Source organism: Alternaria ventricosa (genome assembly GCF_023758065.1).
Source record: "Alternaria ventricosa strain BMP 2768 chromosome Unknown scaffold_2, whole genome shotgun sequence".
NCBI lineage: Eukaryota > Fungi > Ascomycota > Dothideomycetes > Pleosporales > Pleosporaceae > Alternaria > Alternaria ventricosa.
The window spans coordinates 439289-450499 of record NW_026055682.1 but is presented as its reverse complement, the minus strand read 5'-3'; positions in this window follow the sequence as shown (position 1 = coordinate 450499).

Genomic DNA, 11211 nt, shown 5'->3' with positions numbered 1-11211 from the left:
CTAGTGTATTAGTTAGCTTTGTTTTTTCTTTTCTTTAAATCTAAATATTCTTACTAGTTAGTATATATTTTAATTCTATATTGTTCTGGTTATAATAGCTATAATTAAAACCTCTCTCTATCTTCTTAATTAAGTAATAAAGTATATTTCTTTTTAATTTATAATCTTAATATTATAAAGCTTATAGCTAAGGTTCTAAGACTAGTAGTATTTAACTAGTATATAAAAAACTTATATAGCTTTTTAGATTAGTAAGTTAGCTTTATATAAGTAATAATAGTATTAAAAAACTATAGCTAGTAGCTAAAGCTAGTAATTAAAGCCTCTAACTATAGCTATAGTTTAAGCTTTATAAAGCTACTATAGAAAGTATAGTAGAAAAATAGTATATATAATATATTTTTATATATAAAATTCTAACTTTTATATAAATTCTTTTATGTACACTAGCGCTTATTAGATAGTAAGACTTCTAAAAAAGACCTCTTTAGTTATTGCTAATATCTAAGAATATATAACTTTCCTAATATATATAGTGTAGCACTAGCTAATATTATAATAGTCTCTAAGAATAGTATTTTATAATCTTTACTAAGCGCATAAGAAGAACCTAGATACTAGACTAAAAAAGTTACTTTACTTTATTATACTAGAGTAAAGTATAAGAAATAGACTATATACTACTTTATTATATATAAGCTTCTTATAGAAGTTTCTTTTTAAGATTAGTTAGCTTTAGTTATAGAGTTAATATTTAGCTTTAGTTAATAAAACTCTAGTAAAGCTTTGCTATAAAACTAGTAAAACTAAGTAAGTATTTAGTGTTACTAGAACCTTTATTAGCATTTAATATAGAAAAGCTCTAATACTAGAAATATAATATTATTAAAGTATAAGTTTAAATTACACTATCTTCTATATACTAAAAAAAAGATCTAAATAAATTATCTTATAACTAATTATAAATTTCTAGTAACGTACTTATTAGTACCTAAACTAAGAGTCTATAGTAGTATAGTAATAGAATCTAATAAGTAAAAGCCTAAGATTCTAAGAGAAAAGAAATCTTATCTAATTACTATAAGCTCTTAGTTTTAGGTATAGAGATTAATCTTAAGAATCTATTTTAAAACTCTACTTTGTAGTATTTATTATAGAATAACTATAAGAATATTAATTAGTTAATACTTAAGTAGAGTAGTTTAAGAATTATTAAGAAAAAAGGCTATTTTAAATCAAGCTAGATAGATAACTAAACAAGTAGTAACTATTCTTTAGTAGTATTCTAAAGCTAGAAGCTTTCTTCTAAAAGAAAGCTACTAGTTTCTTTACCTACGTAATATATAGAAGAATTATTTATATTTAATATAGATTTATACTTTATAATATTTCTTTTTAGCCTTTATATATTAACTGTTATAATTAGGTTACTAAAGAAAGATTTAAAGTACCTACTTATTAAACACTTAATTAAGAAACAGCTTAGCTATAGTTTTCTAGATATATTGTAACTAGATTAAAAATATAAGAAAGTACTTTAAACATAGTTAGCTAAAGTATTAAACTTTTCTCTATTAGAGTTCTATAACTTTTTACTCTTTCTAAATCTATTCTCTCTATATATTACTTTACTTTATAAGAAGATTAGCTTATACTTTATCTATTTAATAATACTCTACTAATATTAAAACTACTATATTTTAACTCTTAATTTAGTCTACTATACATATACTATTATATATTTAAGAAAGAATTATATTACTTCTATCTTTTAGCTTTAGTAAGCCTAGGTTATTAAATTTCTAAGAAAGAGTCTAAAGTAGTTAAGAAGAGTATATAATATTATTTATCTCTTTTTTAGAAAAGAATAATCTAACTTTCTCTATTAAAGCTTAGAATCTCTACTAGAGACTCTAGAATAATCTCTTCTTTTCTACTAAAGAAATATAGTTTTACTTAAAATAGATAGCTTTATATTATAAGAGAACTACTAAAAGCTTTAGAAAATTAAATAATTATAGCTCTATTAGACTTATATCTTAAATTACTTTATAATATAGTAAGAATATAGTACTTAATAAGAATATATTAAAAAGAAAGACTTAAATTTAAAACTATTTATATAACTTATATAAGTAAGAAGTCTTAAGAAACTTAGTTTATTTTTAAAAGATATAGAGATTACTACTATCTTTGTATAATTATTATTTAGCTTATAGACTAAGCTCTAGGCTTAATATTTTTTTTTACTATCTAGAGTGTTTCTAGCCTAATAAAAAATTAAAGTTTAATATAACTAAAACTTTAGAAAGTCTTAAAATCTTTATTAGTAATAGAGATAGATATAAGTACAAATCTTCTATACTTAATCTATTCTTTAAAGAGATTTAAACACGCTCTTTAAATTTTAGCTTTAAATATTTAGGCTTAGATATATTATAGTATTTACTAAAGTTATTCTATATTTATAAAGCTAGAAGTAGTTTCTCTTAAGAGTAAAGATGTAAAAATATAGCTTTATAAAAAGAGCTTTTTTTTTACCTTAACTATAATCTAGAAGATCTATTTTAATATTAAAACTTGTTAATTACTTTAGTGTAAAAAGAGTATACTAAGAAGAAAAGAAATTAGTAATCTTGTTTTAGAAGTTTAGTATCTATAGAAAATAGAATATAAGATAGTTTTTTATAATCTATAAAATAGAATAAGAATATTTAGATTTAGTTACATATATCTATATAGAATTAGATATAGAATATTAAAAGATCTATTTATTATAATAAATTTAAGAAGAGAAGTAATTAGTAAGGCGTATATAAGTAATTAGTATCTTAGAGAATATATTCTAGGATAAGTAAAATATTAAGTACTAGGTTTTACTTTACGTTTAGAGAAAAGAGAGAAAGAAACTATATTAGAATATTATAAGTAATTAATTAACCTATTTATATAACATCTAGTAGTAAAAAAGTAGTATATTCTATTTACTATTATTAAAAATGCCTAATAAGGAGAGGTTTAAGTTTAGGCTCTAGTGTTATTTTACTTTAAGATTAAATAGCCTACTATACAAAATTCTATACTATCTAGAGAGAACTTAATAAAGCTTTATATTTATAATTCTAAGCTTTAAAAGCTACTAGAGCTATATTAGAGATAGTTAATATTCCTCTAATAGTATAAAGTAGGTAAGATTATTTATATTTTTAATAATTTTACTAGTAAAATAAGTATTAATAAGAATACCTACTAAATAATAATATAGAAGTTATTATATAACTTCTTGTTTATTAATCTTAATTAGAAAAAAGCTATTAAAAACTAGTACGAGGCGTAGTAAAGAATAGCTAGAAAGTAGTCTATAAGTAGATACTTATTAGTCTTAGTATACTTTAAATAGAACTCTATTTTCTAACGCTCTACGCTAGAAGTCTATTTATACTAGAATTATATATACTATAAGAAGGCTCTTTAAGATAGAGCTTATTATAGTAAAAGGCTTTATAAGTATATACTACTAATATTATAATTATGCTTATAAATAAATATAGTATACCTAAGAATAAATATAAGTTAGGTTATAGTTAAACTCTAACTTAAATATAACTTATGCTATTTTTTTTAAATAAGTATAAGTTAAGTTAAAGCTAACTAGAATTAAATTAAGGTTAACCTATAATAATTAGAGCTAGATATAACTAATAATTTAAGATAATTAAGTATATTATAAAAGAAGGTTGTGCTTAATACGTTATAGTTAGATTTAGTGTTCTTGTTCTTTGTGCGCTGCGCAGCCTTAATAAGCTATTAAGCGCTAGCTTTACGCAATACGTAATAAGCGCAATCTACTCTACTATATATCTTCTCTATCTAAGAGCTTAGCTTTATTAAGCAACTACGCTAATATATATAAAACTCTATTACTTATAATTACTCTCTACTTACCTTAATAGTCTATTAGCGCAGTAAGCTACTTTAAAACTAAAAGAGAGTTATAGTTACTCTACTAACTTATTAAGGCTAGTAGAAGACTTTCTATAGCACTCTATATCTTAGCTTAGTCTAACTTAATAGTAAATAACTAAAGATAACTCTAAGCGTTCTTATTATCTTTCTCTACTAGCCTCTACCTTCTAGCTTCTTAGCCTTAACTATATAGCTAGACCTTAAGCCTTTTATTAAGAGCTCTAATATTATATAGATAGTAAAAAAAAGACTCTTAAAAAGACTAGAGTCTAGAGAAGAGCTAACACCTTATTAAGGCCTAGAGAATACTAGGTTAACTACAAGTATACTATAATAAGTATATAGTAGTAAAGCTAAAGGCGCTAAGTATAAGAAGTCTTTAATACCTTAGGCCTTTATCTAAATAAGTCTCTAAGTAAGCTATAGCCTTAATAGAGAAGCTACTATTATATTTAAGCTACTATCTAAATAAGTCTCTAAGTAGGCTGCAGCCTTAATAGAGAAGCTACTATTATATTTAAGCTACTATTTAAATAAGTCTCTGCGTAGACTATTATAATACTAGAGAAGCTACTTTTTCTAATAGAGAAGCTACTATTATATTTAAGCTATTATTTAAACAAGTCTCTAGGCAGGTAGGTAGCTTATACTACTAGTAGCCTTAATAGCTTAGCAGCTTTATTCTTATAGTCTAAAGCTAATAGCACGTTCTATACTTTTACTTTTATAGCTTTACCTCTCTAGACGCCTCTAAGAAGGCCTATATATATAATATTTACTACTACTTAGTCTTACGCACCTAATAACGTAATAGTTAAGGCTCTACTTAATACTACCTTTTTCTTACTCTTTATTCTACTACCTATAAAATACCTAATAATATAGTACTTTACGCACCTATTAAGGCTAGAAGAGTAGTATAACTAAGTAAAGTAAGAATTTCTCTTACTATTTATATTACTTTTATAAAAAGCCTCTTAGTAGGCTATACGCTTTTATATCTTAGTTTTTGCCTTCTCTATAGAAGTATATAAACTACTTATCTAATACTTTTTTCTACCTTATCTTCTTATTCTTTTCTAACTCTTTCTTATTCTACTCTACTACTTATCTATTAAATACGTTCTCTAATCTCTATACTATAACTTTACTTAGTAAGGCTACTACTATAATATCTAGTCTTAATATTAATACTCTACACAAGAGTAGTAGTAGTAGTAGTAGTAGTAAGAAGCCTCTTAGTAGTAGTTATAGTAGTAATATTAGTTTTATAGCTTCTTTTACTCTAAAGAGAGAGTCTTTAGTTATAATAATAATAAAGCTTAGTAAGTGCCTCTATAACTTATTAAGTACTACTTAGCTAATATACTTCTAGTTTCTACTTTTCTTATAATAGCTGCTAATAGTAACCTTACCTATAATATAGCTAATACTTTTACTAACTACCTACTTACTAATTCTACTTTTTAATTCTTTACTTATATCTATAAGATTACTAAAGTCTATCTAAGAGTTCTAAATAGCAACTTTAGCGCAGCTAGTAATAGCTTCTATATTTTCTTTAGTATTAGTAGTACAAACTCTAGTAAGTGTCTATTTAACTTCTTTTATTATTAAGGTTACTAGTATATTCTAGATAATAATAGCTTTATAATTAACTCTTATAAGCTTACTACACTAGCTAAAATATAGAACTTCTATAATTAAGCTATAAAGCGTAGTATTAATACTAGCAGCACTATTAGGCTCTATAAAAACTATCTTACTACCTTTCTCTTATACTTTATTAATAACGCCTATTATTACCTAGCCTTAGATAACTATAATAATACTAACTACGCCTATAACAACTATCTTAATAGAGGTTAGATCTATACTCTAGTTCTAGATTATAATAAGAAGATACTTCTAGGTAGCTACTATATCTTTTACTAAGTTAGAGGTAAGCGTAAGTATTCTTTTAGTAAGTTCTTTCTATAACTTATTAAGGCCTACGCTAACTTATTATTCTCTTTTTAGAACTAGTCTATTCTATTATAGCTTTTATAAGTTTCTAGACTACTAGTTATAATTCTCTTTCTAGTAAGCTAACTAAGAGCAAAAACTTTTACAAAAACTAGATTAAGTATTATACTAACTTTCTATACTCTAAAGATATAACTACTTCTTTTACTCTTAAGAGAAGAACGCGCGCTAATAAAGTTAATAATATTACTAACCTAGTTTGCTAGACTTCTAGAGCTAAGGCTATAGCTTTATTAAAAACTTCTACTATAGCAGAATCTACTTATATAGGCTAGTAGACTAGCTTCTATATAGCTTAGAATACGCGTACTTAGATAATAAACTATCTTTAATAATACACTAATAATCTTTCTAGTATTACTTTAGTAACGCTAGAGAAGTAAAGTCTCTACTAATTAGCTTTAGACCTTAATTATATAGTTAGTAGGTCTTAGTCTTCTTAGAAGGTTAGCTAGTATAAATTCTCTAGCGTAGAGCGTTTAGAGCTTAATATTACTTACGTATCTAGTGCTAACTCTTACTAAGGTATTAAGACTAATAGTAGTATAGGTTAGTTTTCTAAGCCTATAGTCTTTACGCCTAGCTCTTTAATTCTACTAGCTAATAGTAAGGTTTTAGATAAGCTAGCAGCTTAAGCTATTAGTCTCTATATAATTTAGAACTACTCTTCTTCTCTAGAAGATAATAATAGTAATTATAATAAGTTATATATAGAGCTATCTTATAATAATTCTATTAAGTACACTTCTACTAGTTAAGCTCTCTTAGCTTATAATTCTAACTCTTCTATAGACGCTTCTTCTAGTTTCTTAGCTTAGTCTTAGACTACCTCTTCTTCTAGCTCTAGTAGTTCTTCTAGATAGGCTACTTATTAGACTAGATTCTCTTCTAGGCCTTTACTTACTAATCTTACTTCTACTTCTACTAGTCTCTCTAAGTTATTAAAGTGTACTTTAGTAAGCTCTCTAAGCTATAATCTTACTACTCTTAGTAATATTTTAGACTTTAATTTTAACCTATCTAATATCTCTATTAGCTTTAATACTCTTAGCTCTAGTAGTCTCTTTAGTAGTTCTTCTTATAGTACTTATTCTTCTCTCTAACTAATTAACTTCTTCTATAATAGCCTATCTTATAGCTTACTTTAGCCTCTACCTACTTACTTTAAAGAACCTAGTACTACCTTTTAGTATAGTCTCTAGTCTTTCTTCTTTTATAAACCTCTACCTTTATAAGAAGAGCGCTCTCTAGGTCTATTAAAGTATAGTAATATAAGTAAAGTATCTCTACTTACTAATAATAAAGATAGAAAGAAGAAGAAGAAGTAGTATACTTAGTATAGTTACTATTACTATATTCTTATTTTACACTTTATCTTAAAATTAAGAGAGACTTATAGTTATAAGCTTCTAAGTTATTTTCTAAGTTTTAGACCTAAGAGCTTATTAAGCCTACTAGTAGTGTCTATAAAAGCCTTATATTTTTTCTTTTTCTCTTACTTTTTCTTATAAAATTCTAATAACTCTAAAAAAACTTATAAAAACTTATTACTACTACCTACTACCTTATACTTATCTATCTTACTAACTACTTCTCTCTCTCTATTTTCTTTAGCTACCTCTTAGCTAAATTTCTTATTACTTACCTCTTCTATAAGCTTATTATACTATATAAATCTATTATAATTAGTATTTATACGTAGAATATATACTTTAATTACCTTACGCCTCTAAAGGCTACTTACATTAGCTACGTAGTTATATAGTACTTCTAGGCTAGTCTTATTAGATAGTTCTAAGTTATTATTAAGGTTAAGCAGCGCCTCTACGTTAATAGATTTCTATTAAATAAACTTCTTTAGGTAGTTACTAGTAAAGGTACTCTTAAGTAGTGTACTATTAAGTTCTTTAATAAAGTAGGTACCTTTATTAGTAATTCTAGTAACATAAAAAGAGCTCTTCTAGTAGAGTTAAAGTTTCTAAGACCTAAATATATTAATATTAGAGAGAGTATTATAAAGTAAGATTAAGTCTCTAGACTCTATTAAGACTAAATAAAGGTTTACTTAGTTATTAAACTACTTCTTACTATCTTCTTAAAGACATACTATTCTATTAACTATCTCTCTAAGCTAGTTATTATAGTGTTTAAACTACTTAGTCTAAAAAGTAATTAGGTTAGAAGTATCTCTAACGCTTATTTAAGAGAGCGTCTACTATATAGAGATATAAAGTTCTACTAGTAAGATATATTTATAGCTAGTTATTAAGTAGATAAGTATTTCTTTAGTTAAGCGCTTTATTATAACCTAGTTAGCCTATAAGACTAGATATAAGTTTAATACCTAGTTACCTCTTATCTTATAAAGCGTACTAGTAAGTTTCTTATAGCTACGCTTAATAAGACCTTAGGCCTATAAGTAAAAAGCGCTTATAATAACCTAGTTAACACTATATAGCTTATATATATCTTTAATAAACTTTTTATTTTTAGAGTCTCTATCTATAGAAATCTTAATAAGTATACTCTATCTTATAAAAATATTCTTTTCTAGAAACTTAGCTACTTTTATAGATAAGTTCTTTATAAGAGTATAAGCTTTTAAGTAACCTAATATATAATCTCTAGCTATAATAAGATACTTCTTTCTAGCTAGGCTTATAGGTATATAGATAACATCTACTATAACCTACTTCTATAGTCTATTAAGTTCTTATATAGAGTAGAGTTTCTTATTAAATTACTATACTAAGTAGAATTAGTATTATAAGTAGCTACGTATAAAGGCGTTAATATTATTAAATATACAGAGCTAGAAGTATTAGTACTATACTTTACGCTAGGTGCCTTTACGCTCTTAGTAGCCTAACTTATTATATATTATAGTAATAATAGTAGCCTAGTCTTTAGAATTATTAACTACGCGCCTTAATAGCTTATAGAAGGCTAAATAGATCTATAATATATTTTTAATAACTTTAAACTTTCTACTTTACTATTATAGCTTACGTATCTCTAAATATAATAAGTCTTTAGAGTTCTATAAAGTTAGAAGCTATATTATAATATTATAGAAGTACTTAGTATATAGATTATTAAGTACGCCTATTTTAGTACTTATTATATAATAAGTATACTATAGGTTCTAATAACGCGTAAAGTCTAGAGATAAAGTTATTACTCTAAGCTAGTAATTAATAAACTTCTCTACGTTATTTTTAGACTTCTAGAGTAAAGTCTAACTTTTTAGTTCTAGTCTTTAGAAGAGAGTATCTATAACTATATTCTTTTTACCTTTAATATAGTAAACTTTAAACTTCTATATATTAAGTAATATAAGCTATCTTATAATTAAAGCTTTAGGTAGGTTAGTAGCGCTATAGTTAAGCTAGTCTACTAGCGTTTATACGTTAGTCTTAATAATAAAATATACGCTATAGATCTAAAAGTAAAACTTTTTTAGAGTAAGAAGTATAGCTTTATACTTATATTTACTAGAGTTCTAGTTTCTTTTAGTAACTATCTAGATACCTAACTTATAGCGTATAGAGTGTTAATAATCTATTAAGTTCTTCTACTATAATACTGCGCTCTAGCTCTTCTTACTACTATTAATAGTAATAATAATAAGTTGTAAGAGTTTATAGTAATTAATTAATATTAGTACTAGAGCGTAAGTAATATAGTACTTAAGGTTATCTATAGCTATAGCTACTTTCTTTATTTAGAAGAAGATACTATTCTTATAAAGTAAGTTAAAGAGAGCTAATACTCTTTTTATAAAGCCTTTAATCTAAATATAGTAGTATACGTAAATACTTAAGAATATATAGATATTCTTAGTAGAAGTATAAGTAGGCTATTTAGTAATCTTTTAGACTTTTTTCTGCGCTAGATAGTATCTATACTTATTAATAACGTACTTTATAACTTTTATACTATTATAGCACTAATTACTCTTAAACCTAGATATAGTAGTACTAGCTATCTTAAAGTTCTTTAGTACTTTATTAATATTAATAATATACTCTTTAATAAATTATTAGACTTCTAGTTTAAGAAGTTCTCTATTATAATTAGTCTTTAGTTTCTTTACTACAATGTTATCTATATATAGTATATAAATATATAGAATTAAGTCTTATAAGATCTTTATTACTACCTATATAAACTTAGTAATAGAGTTAGTTATACTTATTAGTAGAGTATATTACTATATAAGACTATAGCTAGACGTAAAGAAGGCTATAAGTAGTCTTAATAACTTATAAAGCTCTACTTAGTTATAACCTAAGAAGAAGTTAATTAAGAATATAACTTAATAGCCTACAAACTCTTTAGAAAACTTATCTAGGTTTAGAGAAAGATTAGTATTATAAATAGTAACTTTATTAATCTTTTAAGTGTTATTAATTAGGTAGTACTTTTAATCTTTTTTTTTAACTAAGAACTAAAAATTACTATATAGGCTCTTACTATACTTAAGAGTGCTATAACCTAAGCGCTTTTAGATTATCTTACTAACTTTAGCTCTAAGTTTTCTTAGAATAAAAAAGTTTTTTTCTTTCTATACTTTATAGAGAATAGTATTAATCTAAACTAGTAGTATAACGTCTAGATAGATATAGCTAGATTTAGAGAAATTAAAGCTAAGAGTAGCTATATAATAAAGAAAAATCTTAATAAGTATAGCTTTTTTACGTAGTAATAGCTAAAAAGCTATCTTTATCTTATCTAGGCGTTTAGGCGTAATACGTTACTCTCTTAGAAAGGTAGCTATATAGTTCTTAATAAAGCGTTAGAACTATCTCTAGCTTTAATTAGAATTAGAAAGCTATTAGTCTCTTATACGTTACTACTAATCTAGGTAGTCTTCTATAGTATAGAGTATAATAGTAGAGTTATAAACTAGTTAAACTTTTTTATTCTTAGACTTATATATAGTAGTAACTTTAAAATAAACTTCTATAGTAGCTTAGGCTTTAACATCTTTCTATATATAGTCTACCTTCTACAGCTAGTAAGTCTTAGACTAGTAAAGGTAGACTAAGTCTTAAAGTATCTTATTAACTTTATTATTAAGATCTAAGTCTACTATAATAACTAGAACTCTTTTATTATCTTTAATAATAAGTTCTCTTTTCTTAGTACGCCTAATAGTACTTTAAAAGCTATAGCTAATATATATAAACTTATTAGGTATATAAAAAAGGTTCTATT